The sequence below is a fragment of the Camelus ferus genome, chromosome 7 (genome assembly GCF_009834535.1).
Source record: "Camelus ferus isolate YT-003-E chromosome 7, BCGSAC_Cfer_1.0, whole genome shotgun sequence".
Lineage (NCBI taxonomy): Eukaryota > Metazoa > Chordata > Mammalia > Artiodactyla > Camelidae > Camelus > Camelus ferus.
In genome coordinates, this window is record NC_045702.1 from 53,769,155 (window position 1) to 53,797,083 (window position 27,929).

Sequence of the window (27,929 nt, forward strand, 5' to 3'; positions counted from 1 at the left end):
ACTTCGGATATGCAGCCTAGAGTGTCTCTGTGTGCCTATCTCCCTGCCAATCTACCTTGGGGTCTGCAGCCTGCAGTGTCTCTGTGTGCTATCTACCTGAGGTGTGCAGCCTTGAGTGTCTCTATGTGCCTATTTCCCTGCCTATCTTCCTCGGAGATGCAGCCTCGAGTGTCTCTGTGTGCCGTTCTACCTGGGAAGTGCAGCCTAGAGTGTCTTTGTGTGCCTATCTACCTGGGGAGTGCAGCCTAGAGTGTCTCTGTGTGCCTATCTACATGGGGAGTGCAGCCTAGAGTGTCTCTGTGTGCCTATCTCCCTGCCTATCTACCTCGGGTACTGCAGCCTAGAATGATTCTGTGTGCCTATCTACCTGCCTATCTACCTCGGGGACTGCAGCCTGCACTGTCTCTGTGTGCCTATCTCCCTGCCTATCTTCCTCAGAGATGCAGCCTCGAGTGTCTCTCTGTGTCTATCTACATGGGGAGTGCAGTTTAGAGTGTCTCTGTCTTCCTATCTCTCTGCCTGTTTACCTGGGAGATGCAGCCTAGAGTGTCTCTGTGTGCCTGTCTACCTGGGGAATGGAGTCTAGAGTGTCTCGGTGTGCCTATCTCTCTGCCTGTCTACCTGGTAGATGAAGCTTAGAGTGTCTCTGTGTGCCTATCTACCTGGGGACTGCTGCCTAGAGTGTCTCTGTGTGCCTATCTACCTGGGGAGTGAAGCTTTGAGTATCTCTGTGTGCCTATCTACCTGCCTATCTACCTCGGGGACTGCAGCCTAGAGTGTCTCTGTGTGCCTATCTACCTGGAGACTGCAGCCTGGAGTGTCTCTGTGTGCCTATCTCCCTGCCTATCTTCCTCAGAGATGCAGCCTCGAGTGTCTCTCTGTGCCTATCTACATGGGGAGTGCAGTTTATAGTGTCTCTGTCTTCCTATCTCTCTGCCTGTTTACCTGGGAGATGCAGCCTAGAGTGTCTCTGTGTGCCTGTCTACCTGGGGAGTGAAGTCTAGAGTGTCTCTGTGTGCCTATCTACCTGGGGAGTGCAGCCTTGAGTGTCTCTGTGTGCCTGTCTACCTGGGGAGTGAAGCCTGGAATGTCTCTGTGTGCTTATCTCCCTGTCTATTTCCCTTCCTGTCTACCTGGGGAGTGCAGCCTAGAGTGTCTCTGTGTGCGTATCTCCCTGCCTATCTACCTGGGAAGGGCAGCATGGAGTGTCTCTTTGTGCCTATCTACCTGCCTATCTACCTCGGGTACTGTAGCCTATAATGTCTCTGTCTGCTTATCTCCCTGCCTATCTACTTCGGGGACTGCAGCCTGCAGTGTCTCTGTGTGCCTATCTACCTGGGGACCGCAGCCTAGAGTGTCTCTGTGTGCCTATCTACGTGGGGAGTGAAGCATTGAGTGTCTCTGTGTGCCTATCTCCCTGCCATTCTACCTCGATGACCACAGCCTACAGTTTCTCTGTGTGCTTATCTACCTGGGGAGTGCATCCTGGAGTGGCTCTATGTGACTATCTCCCTACCTATCTTCCTTGGTGATTCAGCCTAGAGTGTCTCTGTGTGCCTATCTAACTGGGGAGTGCTGCCTGGAGTGTCTCTATGTGCCGATCTACCTGGGGAGTGCAGCCTTAAGTGTCTCTGTGTGCCTATCTACCTGCCTATCTACCTCGGGGACTGCAGCGTAGAGTGTCTCTGTGTGCCAATCTACCTGGAGACTGCAGCCTGGAGTGTCTCTGTGTGCCTATCTCCCTGCCTATCATCCTCAGAGATGCAGCCTCGAGTGTCTCTCTGTGTCTATCTACATGGGGAGTGCAGTTTAGAGTGTCTCTGTCTTCCTATCTCTCTGCCTGTTTACCTGGGAGATGCAGCCTAGAGTGTCTCTGTGTGCCTGTCTACCTGGGGAATGGAGTCTAGAGTGTCTCGGTGTGCCTATCTCTCTGCCTGTCTACCTGGTAGATGAAGCTTAGAGTGTCTCTGTGTGCCTATCTACCTGGGGACTGCTGCCTAGAGTGTCTCTGTGTGCCTATCTACCTGGGGAGTGAAGCTTTGAGTATCTCTGTGTGCCTATCTACCTGCCTATCTACCTCGGGGACTGCAGCCTAGAGTGTCTCTGTGTGCTATCTACCTGGGGTGTGCAACCTTGAGTGTCTCTGTGTGCCTATCTCCCTGCCTATCTACCTCGGGTACTGCAGCCTAGAATGTCTCTGTGTGCCTATCTCTCTACCTATCTACCTCGGGGACTGCAGCCTGCACTGTCTCTGTGTGCCTATCTACCTGGGGAGTGCACCCTAGATTGTCTCTGTGTTACGATCTCTCTGCCTCTCTACCTGAGAGATACAGACTAGAGTGTCTCAGTGTGCCTATCTCGCTGCCTATCTACCTGCCTGTCTTCCTCAGAGATGCAGCCTGGAGTGTCTCTGTGTGCCTATCTACCTGGGGAGTTCAGCCTGGAGTGTCTCTGTGTGCCTATCTCCCTGCCTATCTACCTGGGAAGGGCAGCCTGGAGTGTCTCTGTGTGCCTGTCTACCTAGGGACTGCTGCCTAGAGTGTCTCTCTGTGCCTATCTACCTGGGTAGTGCCGCCTTGAGTGTCACTGTGTGCCTATCTCCCTGCCTACATCACTGTCTCTGTACCTCGGGGATTCAGCTTAGAGTGTCTCTGTGTGCCTATCTACCTGGGGAGTGCAGCCTAGAGTGTGTCTGTGTGCCTATCTACCTCGGGGACTGCAGCCTAGACTGTCTCTGTGTGCCTATTTCCCTGCCTATCTCTCTGACTGTCTACCTAGGAGATGCAGCCTACAGTGTCTGTGTGTGCCCATCTACCTTGGAAGTGCAGCATACAGTGTCTCTCCGTGCCTATCTACCTGGGGAGTGCAGTTTAGAGTGTCTCTGTGTGCCTATCTCCATGCCTACATCAGTGTCTTTGTACCATGGGGATTCAGCCTAGAGTGTCATTGTGTGCCTATCTCCCTCGGGAATGCAGCCTGCAGTGTCTCTGTGTGCCGATCTACCTGGGGAGTGCAGCCTAGAGTGTCTCTGTGAGCCTATCTACCTGGGGAGTGAAGCCTAGAATGTCTCTGTGTGCCTATCTCCCTGCCTACATCACTGTCTCTGTACCTCGGGGATTCAACCTAGAGTGTCTCTGTGTGCCTATCTACCTGGGGAGTGCAGCCTAGAGTGTCTGTGTGTGCCTATCTACCTGCCTATAAACCTCGGGTACTGCTGCCTACAGTGATTCTGTGTGCCTATCTACCTGGGGAGTGCAGCCTGGAGTGTCTCTGTCTTCCTATCTCTCTGCCTGTTTACATGGGAGATGCAGCCTACAGTGTCTTTGTGTGCCTATCTACTTGGGGAGTTCAGCCTAGAGTGTCTCTGTGTGTCTATCTACCTGGGGAGTCCAGCCTAGATTGTCTCTGTGTGCCTATCTGTCAGTCTGTCTACTTCGGATATGCAGCCTAGAGTGTCTCTGTGTGCCTATCTCCCTGCCAATCTACCTTGGGGTCTGCAGCCTGCAGTGTCTCTGTGTGCTATCTACCTGAGGTGTGCAGCCTTGAGTGTCTCTATGTGCCTATTTCCCTGCCTATCTTCCTCGGAGATGCAGCCTCGAGTGTCTCTGTGTGCCGTTCTACCTGGGAAGTGCAGCCTAGAGTGTCTTTGTGTGCCTATCTACCTGGGGAGTGCAGCCTAGAGTGTCTCTGTGTGCCTATCTACATGGGGAGTGCAGCCTAGAGTGTCTCTGTGTGCCTATCTCCCTGCCTATCTACCTCGGGTACTGCAGCCTAGAATGATTCTGTGTGCCTATCTACCTGCCTATCTACCTCGGGGACTGCAGCCTGCACTGTCTCTGTGTGCCTATCTCCCTGCCTATCTTCCTCAGAGATGCAGCCTCGAGTGTCTCTCTGTGTCTATCTACATGGGGAGTGCAGTTTAGAGTGTCTCTGTCTTCCTATCTCTCTGCCTGTTTACCTGGGAGATGCAGCCTAGAGTGTCTCTGTGTGCCTGTCTACCTGGGGAATGGAGTCTAGAGTGTCTCGGTGTGCCTATCTCTCTGCCTGTCTACCTGGTAGATGAAGCTTAGAGTGTCTCTGTGTGCCTATCTACCTGGGGACTGCTGCCTAGAGTGTCTCTGTGTGCCTATCTACCTGGGGAGTGAAGCTTTGAGTATCTCTGTGTGCCTATCTACCTGCCTATCTACCTCGGGGACTGCAGCCTAGAGTGTCTCTGTGTGCCTATCTACCTGGAGACTGCAGCCTGGAGTGTCTCTGTGTGCCTATCTCCCTGCCTATCTTCCTCAGAGATGCAGCCTCGAGTGTCTCTCTGTGCCTATCTACATGGGGAGTGCAGTTTATAGTGTCTCTGTCTTCCTATCTCTCTGCCTGTTTACCTGGGAGATGCAGCCTAGAGTGTCTCTGTGTGCCTGTCTACCTGGGGAGTGAAGTCTAGAGTGTCTCTGTGTGCCTATCTACCTGGGGAGTGCAGCCTTGAGTGTCTCTGTGTGCCTGTCTACCTGGGGAGTGAAGCCTGGAATGTCTCTGTGTGCTTATCTCCCTGTCTATTTCCCTTCCTGTCTACCTGGGGAGTGCAGCCTAGAGTGTCTCTGTGTGCGTATCTCCCTGCCTATCTACCTGGGAAGGGCAGCATGGAGTGTCTCTTTGTGCCTATCTACCTGCCTATCTACCTCGGGTACTGTAGCCTATAATGTCTCTGTCTGCTTATCTCCCTGCCTATCTACTTCGGGGACTGCAGCCTGCAGTGTCTCTGTGTGCCTATCTACGTGGGGAGTGAAGCATTGAGTGTCTCTGTGTGCCTATCTCCCTGCCATTCTACCTCGATGACCACAGCCTACAGTTTCTCTGTGTGCTTATCTACCTGGGGAGTGCATCCTGGAGTGGCTCTATGTGACTATCTCCCTACCTATCTTCCTTGGTGATTCAGCCTAGAGTGTCTCTGTGTGCCTATCTAACTGGGGAGTGCTGCCTGGAGTGTCTCTATGTGCCGATCTACCTGGGGAGTGCAGCCTTAAGTGTCTCTGTGTGCCTATCTACCTGCCTATCTACCTCGGGGACTGCAGCGTAGAGTGTCTCTGTGTGCCAATCTACCTGGAGACTGCAGCCTGGAGTGTCTCTGTGTGCCTATCTCCCTGCCTATCATCCTCAGAGATGCAGCCTCGAGTGTCTCTCTGTGTCTATCTACATGGGGAGTGCAGTTTAGAGTGTCTCTGTCTTCCTATCTCTCTGCCTGTTTACCTGGGAGATGCAGCCTAGAGTGTCTCTGTGTGCCTGTCTACCTGGGGAATGGAGTCTAGAGTGTCTCGGTGTGCCTATCTCTCTGCCTGTCTACCTGGTAGATGAAGCTTAGAGTGTCTCTGTGTGCCTATCTACCTGGGGACTGCTGCCTAGAGTGTCTCTGTGTGCCTATCTACCTGGGGAGTGAAGCTTTGAGTATCTCTGTGTGCCTATCTACCTGCCTATCTACCTCGGGGACTGCAGCCTAGAGTGTCTCTGTGTGCCTATCTACCTGGAGACTGCAGCCTGGAGTGTCTCTGTGTGCCTATCTCCCTGCCTATCTTCCTCAGAGATGCAGCCTCGAGTGTCTCTCTGTGCCTATCTACATGGGGAGTGCAGTTTATAGTGTCTCTGTGTGCCTATCTCCATGCCTACATCACTGTCTTTGTACCACGGGGATTCAGCCTAGAGTGTCTCTGTGTGCCTATCTCCCTGCCTGTCTACCTCGGGGACTGCAGCCTGCAGTGTCTCTGTGTGCCTATCTACCTGGGGAGTGAAGCCTAGAGTGTCTCTGTGTCACTATCTCTCTGCCTGTCTACCTGGGAGATGCAGCTTAGAGTGTCTCTGTGTGCCTATCTACCTGGGGACTACTGCCTAGAGTATCTCTGTGTGCCTATCTACTGGGGAGTGAAGCATTGAGTGTCTCTGTGTGCCTATCTCCCTGCCTATCTACCTTGGTGATTCAGCCTAGAGTGTCTCTGTGTGCCTATCTAACTGGGGAGTGCTGCCTGGAGTGTCTCTATTTGCCTATCTACCTGGGGAGTGCAGCCTTGAGTGTCTCTGTGTACCTATCTACCTGCCTATAAACCTCGGGTACTGCAGCCTACAGTGATTCTGTGTGCCTATCTACCTGGGGAGTGCAGCCTGGAGTGTTTCTGTCTTCCTATCTCTCTGCCTGTTTACCTGGGAGATGCAGCCTAGAGTGTCTCTGTGTTCCTATCTACCTCGGGGATGCTGCCAGGAGTATCTCGGTGTGCCTATCTACCTGCCTAACTACCTCGGGGACTGCAGCCTGGAGTGTCTCTGTGTGCCTATATCCTTGGCTACCTCCCTGCCTGTCTACCTGGAAGATGCAGCCTAGAATGTCTCTGTGTGCCTATCTCCCTGCCTATCTTCCTCAGAGATGCAGCCTCGAGTGTCTCTGTGTGCCTATCTACCTGGGGAGTGCAGTCTTTAGTGTCTCTGTGTGCCTATCTCTCTGCCTATCTACCTCGGGGACTGCAGCCTGCAGTGTCTCTGTGTGCTATCTACCTGGGGTGTGCAACCTTGAGTGTCTCTGTGTGCCTATCTCCCTACCTATATTCCTCGGAGATACAGCCTCGAGTGTCTCTGTCTGCCTATCTACTTGGGAAGTGCAGCCTAGAGTGTCTTTGTGTGCCTATCTACCTGGGGAGTGAAGCATTGAGTGTCTCTGTCAGCCTATCTCCCTGCCTATCTTCCTCGGGTATGCAGCCTATAGCGTCACTGTTTGACTATCTCCCTGCCTATCTACCTGTGGGACTGCAGCCTAGAGTGTCTCTGTGTGCCTATCTAACTGGAGACTGCAGCCTAGAGTGTCTCTGTGTGTCTATCTACCTGGGGAGTGAAGCCTTGAGTGTCTCTGTGTGCCTAACTCCCTCAGGGACTGCAGCCTAGAGTGTCTCTGTGTGCCTACCTACCACGGGGATGCAGCCTAGAGTGTCTCTGTGTGCCTATCTCCCTGCCTATCTACCTGGGAAGGGCAGCCTGGAGTGTCTCTGTGTGCCTATCTACCTGGGTACTGCTGCCTAGAGTGTCTCTCTGTGCCTATCTACCTGGGGAGTGCCGCCTTGAGTGTCACTGTATGCCTATCTCCCTGCCTACATCACTGTCTCTGTACCTCGGGGATTCAGCTTAGAGTGTCTCTGTGTGCCTATCTACCTGGGGAGTGCAGCCTAGAGTGTGTCTGTGTGCCTATCTACCTCGGGGACTGGAGCCTAGACTGTCTCTGTGTGCCTATTTCCCTGCCTATCTCTCTGCCTGTCTACCTAGGAGATGCAGCCTACAGTGTCTGTGTGTGCACATCTACCTCGGGAGTGCAGCATACAGTGTCTCTGTTTGCCTATCTACCTTCGGAGTGCATCCTGCAGTGTCTCTGAGTGCCTATCTACCTGGGGAGTGAAGCCTAGAATGTCTCTGTGTGTCTAATCCCTGCCTATCTCCCTGCCTATCTTCCTCCGGTATGCAGCCTATAGTGTCACTGTTTGACTATCTCCCTGCCTATCTACCTCTGGGACTGCAGCCTAGAGTGTCTCTGTGTGCCTATCTACCTGGGGAGTGCCGCCTTGAGTGTCACTGTATGCCTATCTCCCTGCCTACATCACTGTCTCTGTACCTCGGGGATTCAGCTTAGAGTGTCTCTGTGTGCCTATCTACCTGGGGAGTGCAGCCTAGAGTGTGTCTGTGTGCCTATCTACCTCGGGGACTGGAGCCTAGACTGTCTCTGTGTGCCTATTTCCCTGCCTATCTCTCTGCCTGTCTACCTAGGAGATGCAGCCTACAGTGTCTGTGTGTGCACATCTACCTCGGGAGTGCAGCATACAGTGTCTCTGTTTGCCTATCTACCTTCGGAGTGCATCCTGCAGTGTCTCTGAGTGCCTATCTACCTGGGGAGTGAAGCCTAGAATGTCTCTGTGTGTCTAATCCCTGCCTATCTCCCTGCCTATCTTCCTCCGGTATGCAGCCTATAGTGTCACTGTTTGACTATCTCCCTGCCTATCTACCTCTGGGACTGCAGCCTAGAGTGTCTCTGTGTGCCTATCTACCTGGGGAGTGAAGCATTGAGTGTCTCTGTCAGCCTATCTCCCTACCTATCTATCTTGGGGATTCAGCCTAGAGTGTCTCTGTGTGCCTATCTAACTGGGGAGTGATGCCTGGAGTGTCTCTTTGTGTCTATCTACCTGGGGAGTGTAGCCTAGAGTGTCTCTGTGTGCCTATCTACCTGGAGACTGCAGCCTAGAGTGTCTCTGTGTGTCTATCTACCTGGGGAGTGAAGCCTTGAGTGTCTCTGTGTGCCTAACTCCCTCGGGGACTGCAGCCTGCAGTGACTCTGTGTGCCTATCTACCTGGGGAGTGCAGCCTAGAGTGTCTCTCTGTCACTATCTCTCTGCCTGTCTACCTGGGAAATGCATCCTAGAGTGTCTCTGTGTGCCTATCTACCTGGGGATTGAAGCCTAGAATGTTTCTGTGTGCCTATCTCCCTGCCTACATCACTGTCTCTGTACCTCGGGGATTCAGCCTAGAGTGTCTCTGTGCCTATCTACCTGGGGAGTGTAGCCTGGAGTGTCTCTGTGTGCCTATGTCCCTGCCTATCTCACTGCCTATCTTCCTCGGAGATGCAGCCTAGAGTGTCTCTGTGTGCCTATCTACGTGGGGATTGCAGCCTTGAGTGTCTCTGTGTGCCTATCTCCCTGCCTATCTACCTCGGGTACTGCAGCCTAGAATGTCTCTGTGTGCCTATCTCTCTACCTATCTACCTCGGGGACTGCAGCCTGCACTGTCCTTGTGTGCGTATCTACCTGGGGAGTGCACCCTAGATTGTCTCTGTGTTACGATCTCTCTGCCTCTCTACCTGAGAGATACAGACTAGAGTGTCTCAGTGTGCCTATCTCGCTGCCTATCTACCTGCCTGTCTTCCTCGGGGACTGCAGACTGGAATGTCTCTGTGTGCCTATCTCCCTGCCTATCTCCCTGCCTATCTTCCTCAGAGATGCAGCCTGGAGTGTCTCTGTGTGCCTATCTACCTGGGGAGTTCAGCCTGGAGTGTCTCTGTGTGCCTATCTCCCTGCCTATCTTCTTCGGAGATGCAGCCTCGAGTGTCTCTCTATGCCTATCTACCTGGGGAGTGCAGCCTAGAGTGTCTATGTGTGCCTATCTACCTGGGAAGTGCAGCCTAGAGTGTCTCTGTGTGCCTATCTACCTGGAGACTGCAGCCTAGAGTGTCTCTGTGTGTCTATCTACCTGGGGAGTGAAGCCTTGAGTGTCTCTGTGTGCCTAACTCCCTCGGGGACTGCAGCCTGCAGTGTCTCTGTGTGCCTATCTACCTGGGGAGTGCAGCCTAGAGTGTCTCTCTGTCACTATCTCTCTGCCTGTCTACCTGGGAAATGCATCCTAGAGTGTCTCTGTGTGCCTATCTACCTGGGGATTGAAGCCTAGAATGTTTCTGTGTGCCTATCTCCCTGCCTACATCACTGTCTCTGTACCTCGGGGATTCAGCCTAGAGTGTCTCTGTGCCTATCTACCTGGGGAGTGTAGCCTGGAGTGTCTCTGTGTGCCTATGTCCCTGCCTATCTCACTGCCTATCTTCCTCGAAGATGCAGCCTAGAGTGTCTCTGTGTGCCTATCTACGTGGGGATTGCAGCCTTGAGTGTCTCTGTGTGCCTATCTCCCTGCCTATCTACCTCGGGTACTGCAGCCTAGAATGTCTCTGTGTGCCTATCTCTCTACCTATCTACCTCGGGGACTGCAGCCTGCACTGTCCTTGTGTGCGTATCTACCTGGGGAGTGCACCCTAGATTGTCTCTGTGTTACGATCTCTCTGCCTCTCTACCTGAGAGATACAGACTAGAGTGTCTCAGTGTGCCTATCTCGCTGCCTATCTACCTGCCTGTCTTCCTCGGGGACTGCAGACTGGAATGTCTCTGTGTGCCTATCTCCCTGCCTATCTCCCTGCCTATCTTCCTCAGAGATGCAGCCTGGAGTGTCTCTGTGTGCCTATCTACCTGGGGAGTTCAGCCTGGAGTGTCTCTGTGTGCCTATCTCCCTGCCTATCTTCTTCGGAGATGCAGCCTCGAGTGTCTCTCTATGCCTATCTACCTGGGGAGTGCAGCCTAGAGTGTCTATGTGTGCCTATCTACCTGGGAAGTGCAGCCTAGAGTGTCTTTGTGTGCCTATCTACCTGGGGAGTGCAGCCTAGAGTGTGTCTGTGTGCCTATCTAACTCGGCGACTGCAGCCTAGACTGTCTCTGTGTGCCTATTTCCCTGCCTATCTCTCTGACTGTCTACCTAGGAGATGCAGCCTACAGTGTCTGTGTGTGCCCATCTACCTCGGAAGTGTAGCATACAGTGTCTCTGTGTGCCTATCTACCTTCGGAGTTCATCCTGCAGTGTCTCTGAGTGCCTATCTACCTGGGGAGTGAAGCCTTGAGTATCTCTATGTGCTTATCTCCCTGCCTATCTTCCTCGGAGATGCAGCCTCGAGTGTCTCTCCGTGCCTATCTACCTGGGGAGTGCAGCCTAGAGTGTCTCTGTGTGCCTATCTTTGGGGAGTTCAGCCTAGAGTGTCCTTTTGTGTCTATCTACCTGGGGAGTGCAGCCTAGAGTGTCTATGTGTGCCTATCTACCTGGGAAGTGCAGCCTAGAGTGTCTTTGTGTGCCTATCTACCTGGGGAGTGCAGCCTGGAGTGTCTCTGTGTGCCTAACTCCCTCGGGGACTGCAGCCTAGAGTGTCTCTGTGTGCGTATCTCCCTGCCTATCTACCTGGGAAGGGCAGCATGGAGTGTCTCTTTGTGCCTATCTACCTGCCTATCTACCTCGGGTACTGTAGCCTATAATGTCTCTGTCTGCTTATCTCCCTGCCTATCTACTTCGGGGACTGCAGCCTGCAGTGTCTCTGTGTGCCTATCTACCTGGGGACCGCAGCCTAGAGTGTCTCTGTGTGCCTATCTACGTGGGGAGTGAAGCATTGAGTGTCTCTGTGTGCCTATCTCCCTGCCATTCTACCTCGATGACCACAGCCTACAGTTTCTCTGTGTGCTTATCTACCTGGGGAGTGCAGCCTTAAGTGTCTCTGTGTGCCTATCTACCTGCCTATCTACCTCGGGGACTGCAGCGTAGAGTGTCTCTGTGTGCCAATCTACCTGGAGACTGCAGCCTGGAGTGTCTCTGTGTGCCTATCTCCCTGCCTATCATCCTCAGAGATGCAGCCTCGAGTGTCTCTCTGTGTCTATCTACATGGGGAGTGCAGTTTAGAGTGTCTCTGTCTTCCTATCTCTCTGCCTGTTTCCCTGGGAGATGCAGCCTAGAGTGTCTCTGTGTGCCTGTCTACCTGGGGAATGGAGTCTAGAGTGTCTCGGTGTGCCTATCTCTCTGCCTGTCTACCTGGTAGATGAAGCTTAGAGTGTCTCTGTGTGCCTATCTACCTGGGGACTGCTGCCTAGAGTGTCTCTGTGTGCCTATCTACCTGGGGAGTGAAGCTTTGAGTATCTCTGTGTGCCTATCTACCTGCCTATCTACCTCGGGGACTGCAGCCTAGAGTGTCTCTGTGTGCCTATCTAACTGGGGAGTGCTGCCTGGAGTGTCTCTATTTGCCTATCTACCTGGGGAGTGCAGCCTTGAGTGTCTCTGTGTACCTATCTACCTGCCTATAAACCTCGGGTACTGCAGCCTACAGTGATTCTGTGTGCCTATCTACCTGGGGAGTGCAGCCTGGAGTGTTTCTGTCTTCCTATCTCTCTGCCTGTTTACCTGGGAGATGCAGCCTAGAGTGTCTCTGTGTTCCTATCTACCTCGGGGATGCTGCCAGGAGTATCTCGGTGTGCCTATCTACCTGCCTAACTACCTCGGGGACTGCAGCCTGGAGTGTCTCTGTGTGCCTATATCCTTGGCTACCTCCCTGCCTGTCTACCTGGAAGATGCAGCCTAGAATGTCTCTGTGTGCCTATCTCCCTGCCTATCTTCCTCGGAGATGCAGCCTCGAGTGTCTCTGTGTGCCTATCTACCTGGGGAGTGCAGCCTAGAGTGTCTCTGTTTGCCTATCTCCCTGCCTATCTCCCTGCCTATCTTCCACGGAGATGCAGCCTAGAGTGTCTCTGTGTGCCTATCTACCTGGGGAGTGCAGCCTTGAGTGTCTCTGTGTGCCTATCTCCCTGCCTATCTCCCTGCCTATCTTCCACGGAGATGTAGCCTAGAGTGTCTCTGTGTGACTGTCTAACTGGGGAGTGCTGCCTGGAGTGTCTCTATTTGCCTATCTACCTGGGGAGTGCAGCCTGGAGTGTCCCTGTCTTCCTATCTCTCTGCCTGTTTACCTGGGTGATGCAGCCTAGAGTGTCTCTATGTGCCTATCTACCTGGGGAGTGCAGCCTAGAGTGTCTTTGTGTGCCTATCTACCTGGGGAGTTCAGCCTGGAGTGTCTCTGTGTGCCTATCTCCCTGCCTATCTTCCTCAGAGATGCAGCCTCGAGTGTCTCTCTATACCTATCTACCTGGGGAGTGCAGTTTAGAGTGTTTCTGTGTGCCTATCTCCATGCCTACATCACTGTCTTTGTACCACGGTAATTCAGCCTTGAGTGTCTCTGTGTGCCTATCTACCTGCCTATCTACCTCGGGGACTGCAGCCTAGAGTGTCTGTGCGTGCCTATCTACCTGGTGGAGTGCAGTCTTTAGTGTCTCTGTGTGCCTATCTCTCTGCCTATCTACCTCGGGGACTGCAGCCTGCAGTGTCTCTGTGTGCCATCTACCTGGGGTGTGCAACCTTGAGTGTCTCTGTGTGCCTATCTCCCTACCTATATTCCTCGGAGATGCAGCCTCGAGTGTCTCTGTCTGCCTATCTACTTGGGAAGTGCAGCCTAGAGTGTCTTTGTGTACCTATCTACCTGGGGAGTGCAGCCTAGAGTGTCTCTGTGTGCCTATCTACCTGGGGAGTGCAGCCTAGAGTGTCTCTGTGTGCCTATCTCTCTGCCTGTCTACCTGGGAGATGCAGCCTGGAGTGTCTCTGTGTGCCTATCTACCTGGGGAGAGCAGCCTAGAGTGTGTTTGTGTGCCTATCTACCTGGGGAGTTCAGCCTGGAGTGTCTCTGTGTGCCTATCTCCCTGCCTATCTTCCTCGGAGATGCAACCTCGAGTGTCTCTCTATGCCTATCTACCTGGGAAGGGCAGCCTGGAGTGACTCTGTTTGCCTATCTACCTGGGGACTGCTGCCTAGAGTGTCTCTCTGTGCCTATCTACCTGCGGAGTGCCGCCTTGAGTGTCACTGTGTGCCTATCTCCCTGCCTACATCACTGTCTCTGTACCTCGGGGATTCAGCTTAGAGTGTCTCTGTGTGCCTATCTACCTGGGGAGTGCAGCCTAGAGTGTGTCTGTGTGCCTATCTAACTCGGCGACTGCAGCCTAGACTGTCTCTGTGTGCCTATTTCCCTGCCTATCTCTCTGACTGTCTACCTAGGAGATGCAGCCTACAGTGTCTGTGTGTGCCCATCTAGCTCGGAAGTGTAGCATACAGTGTCTCTGTGTGCCTATCTACCTTCGGAGTTCATCCTGCAGTGTCTCTGAGTGCCTATCTACCTGGGGAGTGAAGCCTTGAGTATCTCTATGTGCTTATCTCCCTGCCTATCTTCCTCGGAGATGCAGCCTGGAGTGTCTCTCCGTGCCTATCTACCTGGGGAGTGCAGCCTAGAGTGTCTCTGTGTGCCTATCTATTGGGGAGTTCAGCCTAGAGTGTCCTTTTGTGTCTATCTACCTGGGGAGTGCAGCCTAGAGTGTCTATGTGTGCCTATCTACCTGGGAAGTGCAGCCTAGAGTGTCTTTGTGTGCCTATCTACCTGGGGAGTGCAGCCTGGAGTGTCTCTGTGTGCCTAACTCCCTCGGGGACTGCAGCCTAGAGTGTCTCTGTGTGCCTACCTACCACAGGGATTCAGCCTAGAGTGTCTCTGTGTGCCTATCTCCCTGCCTGTCTACCTCGGGGACTGCAGCCTGCAGTGTCTCTGTGTGCCTATCTACCTGGGGAGTGAAGCCTAGAGTGTCTCTGTGTCACTATCTCTCTGCCTGTCTACCTGGGAGATGCAGCTTAGAGTGTCTCTGTGTGCCTATCTACCTGGGGACTACTGCCTAGAGTATCTCTGTGTGCCTATCTACTGGGGAGTGAAGCATTGAGTGTCTCTGTGTGCCTATCTCCCTGCCTATCTACCTTGGTGATTCAGCCTAGAGTGTCTCTGTGTGCCTATCTAACTGGGGAGTGCTGCCTGGAGTGTCTCTATTTGCCTATCTACCTGGGGAGTGCAGCCTTGAGTGTCTCTGTGTACCTATCTACCTGCCTATAAACCTCGGGTACTGCAGCCTACAGTGATTCTGTGTGCCTATCTACCTGGGGAGTGCAGCCTGGAGTGTTTCTGTCTTCCTATCTCTCTGCCTGTTTACCTGGGAGATGCAGCCTAGAGTGTCTCTGTGTTCCTATCTACCTCGGGGATGCTGCCAGGAGTATCTCGGTGTGCCTATCTACCTGCCTAACTACCTCGGGGACTGCAGCCTGGAGTGTCTCTGTGTGCCTATATCCTTGGCTACCTCCCTGCCTGTCTACCTGGAAGATGCAGCCTAGAATGTCTCTGTGTGCCTATCTCCCTGCCTATCTTCCTCGGAGATGCAGCCTCGAGTGTCTCTGTGTGCCTATCTACCTGGGGAGTGCAGCCTAGAGTGTCTCTGTTTGCCTATCTCCCTGCCTATCTCCCTGCCTATCTTCCACGGAGATGCAGCCTAGAGTGTCTCTGTGTGCCTATCTACCTGGGGAGTGCAGCCTTGAGTGTCTCTGTGTGCCTATCTCCCTGCCTATCTCCCTGCCTATCTTCCACGGAGATGTAGCCTAGAGTGTCTCTGTGTGACTGTCTAACTGGGGAGTGCTGCCTGGAGTGTCTCTATTTGCCTATCTACCTGGGGAGTGCAGCCTGGAGTGTCCCTGTCTTCCTATCTCTCTGCCTGTTTACCTGGGTGATGCAGCCTAGAGTGTCTCTATGTGCCTATCTACCTGGGGAGTGCAGCCTAGAGTGTCTTTGTGTGCCTATCTACCTGGGGAGTTCAGCCTGGAGTGTCTCTGTGTGCCTATCTCCCTGCCTATCTTCCTCAGAGATGCAGCCTCGAGTGTATCTCTATACCTATCTACCTGGGGAGTGCAGTTTAGAGTGTTTCTGTGTGCCTATCTCCATGCCTACATCACTGTCTTTGTACCACGGTAATTCAGCCTTGAGTGTCTCTGTGTGCCTATATACCTGCCTATCTTCCTCGGAGATGCAGCCTCGAGTGTCTCTGTGTGCCTATCTACCTGGGGAGTGCCGCCTTGAGTGTCACTGTGTGCCTATCTCCCTGCCTACATCACTGTCTCTGTACCTCGGGGATTCAGCTTAGAGTGTCTCTGTGTGCCTATCTACCTGGGGAGTGCAGCCTAGAGTGTGTCTGTGTGCCTATCTACCTCGGGGACTGCAGCCTAGACTGTCTCTGTGTGCCTATTTCCCTGCCTATCTCTCTGCCTGTCTACCTAGGAGATGCAGCCTACAGTGTCTGTGTGTGCCCATCTACCTCGGGAGTGCAGCATACAGTGACTCTGTGTGCCTATCTACCTTCGGAGTGCATCCTGCAGTGTCTCTGAGTGCCTATCTACCTGGGGAGTGAAGCCTAGAATGTCTCTGTGTGTCTAATCCCTGCCTATCTCCCTGCCTATCTTCCTCGGGTATGCAGCCTATAGTGTCACTGTTTGACTATCTCCCTGCCTATCTACCTCTGGGACTGCAGCCTAGAGTGTCTCTGTGTGCCTATCTACCTGGGGAGTGAAGCATTGAGTGTCTCTGTCAGCCTATCTCCCTACCTATCTATCTTGGGGATTCAGCCTAGAGTGTCTCTGTGTGCCTATCTAACTGGGGAGTGATGCCTGGAGTGTCTCTTTGTGTCTATCTACCTGGGGAGTGCAGCCTAGAGTGTCTCTCTGTCACTATCTCTCTGCCTGTCTACCTGGGAAATGCATCCTAGAGTGTCTCTGTGTGCCTATCTACCTGGGGATTGAAGCCTAGAATGTTTCTGTGTGCCTATCTCCCTGCCTACATCACTGTCTCTGTACCTCGGGGATTCAGCCTAGAGTGTCTCTGTGCCTATCTACCTGGGGAGTGTAGCCTGGAGTGTCTCTGTGTGCCTATGTCCCTGCCTATCTCACTGCCTATCTTCCTCGAAGATGCAGCCTAGAGTGTCTCTGTGTGCCTATCTACGTGGGGATTGCAGCCTTGAGTGTCTCTGTGTGCCTATCTCCCTGCCTATCTACCTCGGGTACTGCAGCCTAGAATGTCTCTGTGTGCCTATCTCTCTACCTATCTACCTCGGGGACTGCAGCCTGCACTGTCCTTGTGTGCGTATCTACCTGGGGAGTGCACCCTAGATTGTCTCTGTGTTACGATCTCTCTGCCTCTCTACCTGAGAGATACAGACTAGAGTGTCTCAGTGTGCCTATCTCGCTGCCTATCTACCTGCCTGTCTTCCTCGGGGACTGCAGACTGGAATGTCTCTGTGTGCCTATCTCCCTGCCTATCTCCCTGCCTATCTTCCTCAGAGATGCAGCCTGGAGTGTCTCTGTGTGCCTATCTACCTGGGGAGTTCAGCCTGGAGTGTCTCTGTGTGCCTATCTCCCTGCCTATCTTCTTCGGAGATGCAGCCTCGAGTGTCTCTCTATGCCTATCTACCTGGGGAGTGCAGTTTAGAGTGTCTCTGTGTGCCTATCTCCATGCCTACATCACTGTCTTTGTACCACGGTGATTCAGCCTTGAGTGTCTCTCTGTGCCTATCTACCTGCATATCTACTTCGGGGACTGCAGCCTAGAGTGTCTCTGTGTGCCTACCTACCAGGGGGATGTAGCCTAGAGTGTCTCTGTGTGCCTATCTCCCTGCCTATCTACCTGGGAAGGGCAGCCTGGAGTGTCTCTGTGTGCCTATCTACCTGGGGACTGCTGCCTAGAGTGTCTCTCTGTGCCTGTCTACCTGGGGAGTGCAGCCTTGAGTGTCACTGTGTGCCTATCTCCCTGCCTACATCACTGTCTCTGTACCTCGGGGATTCAGCTTAGAGTGTCTCTGTGTGCCTATCTACCTGGGGAGTGCAGCCTGGAGTGTCTCTGTGTGCCTATCTACCTGGGGAGTGCAGCCTTGAGTGTCTCTGTGTGCCTATCTCCCTACCTATCTTCCTCGGACATGCAGCCTAGAGTGTCTCTGTGTGCCTATCTCTCTGCCTGTGTACCTGGTAGATGCAGCCTAGAGTGTCTCTGTGTGCCTATCTACTTGGGGAGTTCAGCATAGAGTGTCTCTTTGTGTCTATCTACCTGGGGAGTGCAGCCTAGAGTGTCTCTGTGTGCGTATCTACCTGGGGAGTGCAGCCTAGATTGTCTCTGTGTGCCTATCTCCCTGCCAATCTACCTCGGGATCTTCAGTCTGCAGTGTCTCTGTGTGCCTATCTCCCTGCCTGTCTCCCTGTCTCTCTACCTCGGGGTCTGCAGCCTAGAGTGTCTCTGTGTGCCTATCTACCTCGGGGATGCTGCCTGTAGTGTCTCTGTGTGCCTATCTACCTGCCTATCTACCTCGGGGACTGCAGTCTGGAGTGTCTCTTGTGCCGATATCCTTGGCTACCTCCCTGCCTGTCTACCTGGGAGATGCATCCTGGAGTGTCTCTGTGTGCCTATCTACCAGGTGGAGTGAAGCCTAGAGTGTCTCTGGGTGCCTATCCCCCTGCCTGTCTACCTGGGAGATGCAGGCTAGAGTGTCTCTGTGTGCCTATCTCCCTGCCTGTCTACCTGGGAGATACAGCCTGGAGTGTCTCTGTGTGCCTATCTACCAGGTGGAGTGAAGCCTAGAGTGTCCTCTGTGTGCCTATCTCCCTGCCTGTCTCCCTACCTATCTTCCTCGGAGATGCAACCTGGAGTGTCTCTGTGTGCCTATCTACCTGGGGAGTGCAGCCTAGAGTGTCTCTGTGTGCCTATCTACTTTGGGAGTTCAGCCTAGGTTGTCTCTTTGTGTCTATCCACCTTGGGAGTGCAGCCTAGAGTGTCTCTGTGTGCCTATCTCCCTGCGTGTCTCCCTGCCTGTCTACCTCGGGGTCTGCAGCCTAGAGTGTCTCTGTGTGCCTATCTCCCTGCCTGTCTCCCTGCCTCTCTACCTCGGGGTCTGCAGCCTAGAGTGTCTCTGTGTGCCTATCTACCTCGGGGATGCTGCCTGGAGTGTCTCTGTGTGCCTATCTAGCTGCCTATCTACCTCGGGGTCTGCAGCCTGGAGTGTCTCTGTGTGACTATATCCTTGGCTACCTCCCTGCCTGTCTACAAGGAAGATGCAGCCTGGAGTGTCTCTGTGTGCCTATCTACCAGGTGAAGTGAAGCCTAGAGTGTCTCTGGGTGCCTATCCCCCTGCCTGTCTACCTGGGAGATGCAGGGTAGAGTGTCTCTGTGTGCCTATCTACCAGGTGGAGTGAAGCCTAGAGTGTCTCTGGTTGCCTATCTCCCTGCCTGTCTTCCTCGGGGAGTGCAGCCTAGAGTGTCTCTTTGTGCCTACCTCCCTGCCTATCTACCTGGTGAGTGTAGCCTAGAGTGTCTCTGTGTGCCTATCTGCCTGGAGACTGCAGCCTAGAGTGTCTCTGTGTGTTTATCTACCTGGGGAGTGAAGCCTTGAGTGTCTCTGTGTGCCTAACTCCCTCGGGGACTGCAGCCTGCAGTGTCTCTGTGTGACTATCTACCTGCAGCCTGGAGTGTCTCTGTGTGCCTATCTACCTGGGGAGTGCAGCCTTGTGTGTCTCTGTGTGCCTAACTCCCTCGGGGACTGCAGCCTGCAGTGTCTCTTTGTGTCTATCTACCTGGGGAGTGCAGCCTAGAGTGTCTCTGTGTGTGTATCTACCTGGGGAGTGCAGCCTAGATTGTCTCTGTGTGCCTATCTCCCTGCCAATCTACTTCGGGATCTTCAGTCTGCAGTGTCTCTGTGTGCCTATCACCCTGCCTGTCTCCCTGTCTCTCTACCTCGGCGTCTGCAGCCTAGAGTGTCTCTGTTTGCCTATCTACCTCGGGGATGCTGCCTGGAGTGTCTCTGTGTGCCTATCTACCTGTAGGAGAGTAGCCTAGTGACTGTGTTCCTATCTCCCTACCTATCTACCTCTGGGAGTGCAGCCTAGAGGATCTGCATATTTCTATCTACCATGGGGACCGCAGCCTACAGTGTATGTTTGCCTGTCTCTGTGGCTATCTCCCTGCGTATTTGACTTGGGGATATAGCCTAGAGTGTCTCTGTGTGCCTATCTCCCTGCCTATCTTCCTGGGGAATGCAGCCTAGAATTTCTCTGTGTACCTTTCTCCCTGCATATCTACTTGGGGAATGCATCCTACAGTGTCTCTGTGTGCCTATCTACCTGGGGTAGTGCAGCCTAGAGTGTCTCTCTGTGCCTCTCCCTACCTATCTCCCTGAGGGAGTGCAGCCTAGAGTTTGTCTTGTGCCAATCTACCTCGGGTAGTGCAGCCTACAGTGTATGTGTGCCTATCTCAAGACCAATAACCCTGCCTATTACCTAAGGGATGCACCCTAGAGTGTCTCTGTGTGCCTATCTACCTGGTGGAGTGCAGCCTAGAGTGTCTGTTTGCCTATCTCCCTGCCTATCTACCTGGGGAATGCAGCCTATAGTTTCTCTGTATTCCTGTCTACCTGGGGTGTGGAGCCTAGAGTGTCTCTATGTGCCTATCTCCCTGCCTATCTGCCTGTTGGAGTGTAGCCTGGAGTTGCTCTGTGTGTCTATCTCCCTGCTTATCTACCTGGGGGATGCAGCCTAGAGTGTCTCTGTATGCCTGTCTACCTAGTGGAGTGCAGCGTAGAGTGTCTCCGTGTGCCTATAAACGTGGGAGTACCGCCTAGAGTGTCTCTGTGTGCCTTTCTACCTGTGGGAGTGCAGCCTGGAATTTCCCTGTGTGCCTATCCCCCTGCCTATCTATCTCGGGGAGTGCAGCCTAGAGTGTCTGTGCCTATCTCCCTGCCTATTTACCTCAGGGAATCAGCCTAAAGTGTCTCTGGATGCCTATCTCCCTGCCTATCTACCTGACGGATGCAGCCTAGCGTGTCTCTGTGTGTATATCCCCCTGCCTGTTTACCTCAGGGAGTGCATCCTAAAGTGTCTCTGTGAGCCCATCTCCCTGCCTATCTATCTGGGGGAGTGCAGCCTAGAGTATCTCTGTGTGCCTATTCCTGCCTATCTAACTGAGGGAGTGCATCCTAGATTTTCTCTTGTTCCAATCTACCTCGGGTAGTGCAGCCTAGAGTGTCTGTGTGCCTATCTCAAGGCGTATCTCCCTGCCTATTTACCTCAGGGATGCAGCCTAAAGTGTCTCTGTATACCTATCTCCCTGCCTGTCTACCTCGGGGAGTCCCGCCTAGAGTGTCTCTGTGTGCCTATCCCCCTACCTATCTACCTGGGGGAGTGCAGCCTAGAGTGTCTCTGTCTGCCTATCTACCTGTGGGAGTGCAGCCTGGAATTTCCCTGTGTGTCCATCTCACTGTCTATCTACCTGGGGAATGCAGCCCAGAGTGTCTCTGTGTGCCTATCTCCGTGCCTATCTACCTCGGAGATGCAGCTTAAAGTTTCTCTGTGAGCCTTTGTACTGGCCTATGTACCTCGTGGAGTGCAGCCTGGAGTGTCTCTCTGTGCCTATCTCCCTGCGTATCTCCCTGCATATTTACCTGGGGAATGCAGCCTAGAATGTTTGTGTCCTATCTACCTGGGGTAGTACAACCTAAAGTGTCTCAGTGTGCTTATCCCCCTGCCTATCTACCTCGGGGATTGCAGCCTAGAGTGTCTCTGTGTGCCTGTCCCTGCCTATCTATCTGAGGGAGTGCAGCCTAGAGTTTCTCTTGTTCCAATCTACCTCGGGGAGTGCAGCCTAGAGTGTCTCTTTGTGCCTATCTACCTGTGGGAGTGCAGCCTGGAATTTCCCTGTGTGTTTATCTCACTGCCTATGTACCTGGGGGATGCAGCCTATATGTCTCTGTGTGCCTATCTACCTGGGGGAGTGCAGCCTATAGTGTCTCTATTTGCCTATTTACCTGCCTATATACCTGGGGAATGCAGCCAAGAGTGTTTGGGCCTATCTACCTGCCTATTTACCTCGGGGATGCAGCCTAAAGTGTCTCTGGATGCCTATATCCCTGCCTATCTACCTCGGGGAGTACCACCTAGAGTGTCTCTGTGTGCCTTTCTACCTGTGGTAGTGCAGCCTGGAATTTCCCTGTGTGCCTATCTCCCTGCCTATCTTCCTCGGACATGCAGCCTAGAATGTCTCTGTGTGCCTTTCTCCCTGCCAATTACTTGGGGAATGCATCCTAGAGTTACTCTGTGTGCCTATCTACCTGGGGTAGTGCAGCCTGGAGTGTCTCTGTGTGCCTGTCCCTCCCTATCTACCTGAGGGTGTGCAGCCTAGATTTTCTCTTGTGCCAATCTACCTCGGGGAGTGCAGCCTAGGGTGTCTGTGTGCCTATCTCCCTGCCTATCACCCTGCCTACTACCTAGGGGATGCAGCCTAGAATGTCTCTGTGTGCCTATCTCCCTGCCTATCTACCTATTGGAGTGCTGCCTCGAGTTTCTCTGTGTGCCTATCTCCCTGCCTGTCTATCTCAGTGAGGGCAGCCTAGTGTTTGTGTGTACCTATATACGTTGGGGATTGCAGCCTAGAGTGTCTGTGTGCCAATCTCCCTGCCCATGTACCTTGCAGAGTACACCCTAGATTGTCGGTGTGCCTATCTCCCTCAGGGTAGTGAGCCTAGAATGTTTGTGTTCCTATCTCCCTGCCTATCTACCTCTAGGAAAGCAGCCTCGTGTCTGTGTCCCCATCTACTCTGCCTATCTACCTCGGGGAACGGAGGCTAGATTGTCTCTTTGCCTATCTCCCTGCCTATCTTTCTTGGGTAATGGAGCCTAGAGTGTCTGTGTTCCTATCTCCCTGCGTATGTACCTTCGAGTATATAGCCTTGAGTGTATACAGGCTAAAGTCTATCCAGGGAAAGGGAGCGTAGAGTGTCTTTTTGCCTATCTCCCTGCCTTTCTACCTCTGGGAACGGAGACTGGAGTGTCTGTGTTCCTATCTCTGTGTCTGTCTACCTCGAGGAAGGGAACCTAGAGTTTCTGTGTGCCTATCTACTTCGGGAAACAGAGCGTAGACTATCTGTGTGTCCATCCAGCTTGCGAAAGGAGCCTTGAATGTCTGTGTGCCTATCTCCCCTCCTAGCTTCCTGGAGAAAGGGAGCCTAGAGTTTTGGTATGCCTATCTCCCTGCTTTACTATCTTAGAAATGGGAGCCTCGAGTGTCTCTTTGCCTAACTCTGTGCCTTTCTACCACGGGGAAGAGAGCCTAAAGTGTCCGTGTGCCTATCTACTTCGGGAAACAGAGCTTAGACTATCTGTGCGTCCTTCCACCTCGCGGAAGGGTTCCTTGAATGTCTGTGTGCGTATCTACCTTGAGGAGTGCACCGTCGTGTGTCTGTGTGACTATCTCCTTGACTATCTACCTTGGGGAAGGGAGCCTAGAGTGTCTCTGTGTCTATCTACTTCAGGGAAGAGTGCGTCGAGTGTCTGAGTGCCTATCTACTAAGGGGAAGGAAGCATAGAGTGTCTGTGTACCTATATCCCTCGGGGAAGGGAGCCAAGATTGTCTGTGTGCCTATCTACCTTGAGCAGTGAAGCCTAAATTGTCTCTGTTCCTACCTACCTCCGAAGTGTAGCCTAGAGTGTCTGTGCCTTTCTGCCTTGAGGACTGCAGCGTAGTGTGTCTATGTGCGTATCTCCCTGCCTATGTACTTCGGGGAAGGGATCCTAGAGTGTCTGTTGCTTATCTACCTCGGGGAAGGGAGCCTAGAGTGTCTGTGTGCATATCTACCTTGAGGAGTGTATGCCTGTCTCCCTGCCTATCTACCTCTTCGTAGGGAGCCTAGAGTGTCAGTGTGCTTATCTACTTTGGGGAAGGGAGCTAGTGTGCCTGTGTGCCGATTTACCGCGAGGAAATGAGCCTATACTGTCTGCATCCCCATCTACCTCCCTATCGACCTCGGGGAAGGGAGCCTAGAGTGTCTGTGTGCCCATCTACCTCGCAGAAGGGAGTGCAGAGTGTCTGTGTGCCCATCTACTGTGAGCAGTTGAGCCTAAAATGTCTGTTCCTACATACCTCAGAAGTGTAGCCTAGTGTGTCTGTGCTATCTGCGTTGAGGAGTGCAGCCTAGTGTGTCTGTTTGCCTATCTCCCTGTCTATCTACCTTGGGGAGTGCTGCCTAGAGCGTTTGTGTGTGTCTATCTATTCGGGGAGTGGAGCCGAGAGTGTCTGTGTGTGCCTATCTACGTTGGGCAGTGCAGCCTAGAGTGTCTGTGTGTGTCTGTCTACCTCGGGGAGTGCAGCCAAACTGTCTGTGTGTACCTCTCTCAGTCGGGGAGTGCCGCCTAGAGTGTCTATGTGCCTATCTCCCTGCCTATCTACCTCTGCGAGTGCAGCCTAGAGTGTCAGGATGTTTCTATCTACCTCGGGGACTGCAGCCTAGAGTGTCTGTGTGCCTATCTCCCTACCTACCTCGTGGAGGGTGACCCTAGTGTGTTTAGAGGCTATAATGTCTGTATGACTACTTGCCTATCTACGTCGTCGAAGGGCTGTATAGTGTGTCTGTGTGTCAATCTGCCTGCCTATCTACCTTATGGAGAGGGAGCTGTTTTTCTGTGTCTGTCCACTTGGTGGAGGGGTACGCTATTGTGCCTGTCAGGCTTTCTATCTACCTCCTTACCTATCTTTTGAGGAGTAGCCTAGTGTTTCTGTGTGGTTATCCATCTAATGGCGCAAGAGTTTAATTTGTCTGTTTGCCTTCCTATCTAATGGTAGCGGAAGGTAGTATGTCTCCATGTCTATGTTCCTATATATGAAATGAAGGAGGAATCTAGTGTGTCTTCGTGTGCCTATTTATGTAATGGAGGAGGAGGCTAGTTTGTCTGTGTGCCTATATGTCTAACGGAGGATGAGGCGAGTGTGTCTGTGCCCATGTATCTAATGGAGGTAGAGACTAGTGTGTCTTTTTGTCTATGTGCCTTTCTATATAATGGAGGAGGAAGCTCGTGTGTCTGTCTGCCTGTCTATCTTTCTAATGCAGGAAGAGGGTATTATGTCTGTGTGGCTGTCTACTATCTATCCTCCGATTTATCGAATGCAGGGGGAGGCTAGTGTGTGAGGAGATTAGTGAATCTTTCTGTTTGTCTGCCTGTTTGTCTAATGGAAAAGGAGGCTAAAGTGTGTGTTCTTGTGTGCCTATCTGCCTAGCTCCCTAACAGAGGAGGAGGCTAATGTGTGTGTGTGTGTGTCTATCTGACTATCTAATGGAGTAGAAGGCTACTGTGTGTTTCTGTCTGCCTATGTAACTAATGGAGGAGTAGTCTTGTGTGTGTGTCAGCCTCTCTCCCTAATGGAAGTGGAGGCTCGTCTGTGTGTGTCTGTCTGCCTGTCTACCTAATGGTGCAGCAAGAGGTGGCTATTGTGTTTGTGTTTCTCTCTGCCTATCTATGTAATGGAAGAGGAGGCCAGTGTATGTGCTTATCTTTCTGTCTATCTGCCTATCTGTGTAATGTTAGAGGAGGAGGCGGCTAGTCTATCTGCCTATATAGTTGCCTATCTAATGGCAGAGGAGGCTAGTGTGTGTGTGTGCCTGTCTGCCTATCTGTCTATTTATCTAATAGAGGCAGAGGAGGAATCTAGTGTACCTACCTGTTTATCTGTCTATCTTTCAAACGGAGGAGGAGGAGGTGGCTAGTGTGTACTTGTGTTTGACTGCCTGTCTATAAGACTATGTGTCTGATAGAGGAGGAAGAGTAGGGTAGTGTATTTTTATGTCTATCTGTCTACTTATCTAATGGAGGAGGAGGAGGAGTCTAGTGTTTCTGTCTTTCTCTGTCTATCTAATGGAGTTGGTGGAGAAAGTTACTGTGTGTTTCTTCCTTTCTTCCTTCCTTCCTTTCCCTTCCTTCCTTCACGTCAAGCTAATAGCAGGACAGGCTAATGTGTGTTTGTCTGCCTACCTATCTTTCGATCTATCTATCTATGTATCTATCAAATGTAGGAGGCTAGCTTGTCTATCTTTCTGTCTATCTATGTATGTATCTATGTATGTACGTATCTAATGGAGGAGGAAGAGGATGCTAGTGTGAGTCTGCCTGTTTCTCTCTCTGTTGAATTAGGAAGAGGAGTCTTGTGTGTGTGTTGTCTACCTGTGTGTGTATATCTTTTGTCTATCTATCTAATGGAGGAAGACAAGGAGGCTACTGTCTATCTGTCTATCTGTCTAATGGAATAAAAGAGGAAGCTAGTGTGTATGTCTGTCTATATGTCTATGTAATGGAGGGGCAAGAGGAGTAGGAGGGTTATGTTCCTGGTGGTCGTGGTGGAGGTGGAGGAAGAGGAGGACACATCGACACTTTTGTTCAGAAAAAGTGCCCTATTGACTTTCACGTTTCTCTTGGAACACTTCATACATGGAAAATTACCTGCCTGTGTTTTGAGCAATGTTAGTTTTCTCCCACGTCCATCTGAAATCACATCCTGTGACCAAATAAAGCACTCAGATCTCCAGTCCAAGGCAGTGACTAGTTGGCATCCTTAAATGTATATAGTTTAGAGGGGTTTCTTTAAAGTTAATTAATGTTAATTGTGTCGTGAATTACTTTAAGGATTCTGTTGAGTGATGGACCCAGTGAAAGGGGTCGACAGTATTTAATGTTCAGTAAGGGATAGTGCTGGTCTTTGGCACCATTTTATGATCATTAGGGCCACACAGGAGCTTGTCAGGAACAGCTTGAAAGACCAGTTGCTCATGGCAATTCTAAGAATGGAAAATGAACTGGTATTACATTATACATGATGCAACACTGCTCTGAGTATGAACAAACTTTCATTCCATTAGCGATTTTCAATTTCATACCAAGTACTGCAGTTTGTTTTTCTTAGTTACCTTACTCTGGCTGTCTGTGTACTTCTAGCAGGATGTTATTAATATTTATCCTATTATCTCATACAACATCACATGCTTGAAGCACTTCGCAATCTTTACTAATTAATCTTTATGTCTTGCCTAGAAGGATGGTGAAAACCCTTTTAGAGTTAGGAAAACTGAGCTGGGAGTGTTTAAAGATTGGCCATCAAGAACATGATCTGATAAATTCCAGAGTCTGAGTTTATAGCTCTTTTTTCCCCCTAGGAAGGGAAATTAATGAACCTTTGGCCCTGAAGATCACACTCTGATATCTAGATGACCCTTGCTCCACCTCCATAAAAAAGGTAAATTTTTTTTTAAAATAGGATTTACTCATTTGTGGCTAATTTTTTAAAAGTTCTTTTTGGGCCTACTTTAAATAGTACAGGGAAAAGGAAGAAGTTTTTTTAGAGCAGAGAAGTGTCATGATTTTTTTTAAGTGTTAAAACTATTATGTGTTTAGAGAAATTACTGAATTTTAGTAAACTAAACTTTAGTCAAAGCAGATGAAATGTGCAAACATTTCAGAAATTATGTTTTAGAGATACAGTAATATAGAGATTACCTAATAGATACTAGACAAGTATGAGGGACTTTAGAAACATGATGAACCCATAGCAGTAGTTTGGCAAACGCAGTATTTACCATATTTACTGATAAAGGAACTGAACTTAGAGTGTTGATTTGCTTATGACCACAGAGTTAGTAAAAGACAGTGCTAGAATTAAAACCTAAACGTGTCTCCAAAGTCCTGAGTTTTTACACTACAAACTACTAGCTCTGAAGCAAATAGAAACTAATCTCCACCCTAATGTTCATAACAGCACTATTTACAATAGCCAAGACATAGAAACAGCCTAAATGCCCATCAACAGATGACTGGATAAAGATGTCGTCTATTTATACAATGGAATACCACTCAGCCATAAAAAATGACAACATAACGCCATTTGCAGCAACATGGATATTCCTGGAGAATGTCATTCTAAGTGAAGTAAGCCAGAAAGAAAAAGAAAAATACTATATGAGATCGCTCATATGTGGAATCTAAAAAAAAAAAAAAAAAAAAAAAAAAAAAAGAACATAAATACAAAACAGAAACAGACTCATAGACATACAATACAAACTTGTGGTTGCCAAGGGGGTAGGAGGTGGGAAGGGTCAGACTGGGATTTCAAAATTTTTAGATACTGACAGGCATATCCAGTTAAATTCTGTAATTGACTCGACAATGACGTGCTCTTTTTAATACACTGCAACACAAGACACTGAACTGAAAACTACTCTACGTGCCTTAAAGGTACCACGTTCAGATTTATTGTTTCTGTCCTGTAGCAGAGATCATGCCCTGTAACGCAATCATAATGCACACCTCCCCCCAGAATCCTGAAGCACCTCTCACATCACAGCCCTTGTTTCTGAAAACCTGAGTCCATCACTGCCAAGGGAGGCCCCACCCTCATCTGAATCTGGTTTCTTATCTTCTGTCGCATACACTTATCATTACTTTCATCAGGGAAAGTATCCAGATTTTCACTGGACTTAAATGAAAATTTTAAACCCACCTTATTACAAACTAAAGACACAGCGATCCCATTATGAGGTCATTGCCGTCCTTCACCTTGTCCTCTTCCATCTCTTCATCTCATCATAAACTTTTAGTGCATAATCCAATAATAGGCTGTGTCATTTTATATATTCACAGGGGTTAGTTTAAGTTATTTTTTTGGGGGTGACTGATATTTGTTCTAAAGTTATTACTTTTTGTTTCCCTGTAAGAATTTTCAACAATTCGAGTCACACTTGAGAAAGGCCCTGCTGCTAACATGAGGATTTGTCACAGGGAGGCCGTGTACTGACAACAAATACACTTTCAAGGGTAGGCAGTAG

The 27,929-nt window shown here is 51.2% G+C and overlaps 2 long non-coding RNA genes across 2 annotated transcripts in view; one reads left to right on the forward strand and one right to left on the reverse strand.

Moving 5' to 3' along the window:
• LOC116664951 overlaps nt 1–27,929 on the forward strand; it is a 191,412-nt gene that overhangs the window by 162,256 nt on the left and 1,227 nt on the right. Inside the window, exon 2 of the long non-coding RNA XR_004321507.1 lies at nt 26,265–26,344. This is a non-coding gene — a long non-coding RNA (uncharacterized LOC116664951). The remainder of the gene's footprint in view (nt 1–26,264; nt 26,345–27,929) is intronic.
• LOC116664949 overlaps nt 1–27,929 on the reverse strand; it is a 370,748-nt gene that overhangs the window by 104,873 nt on the left and 237,946 nt on the right. The window lies entirely within an intron of this gene.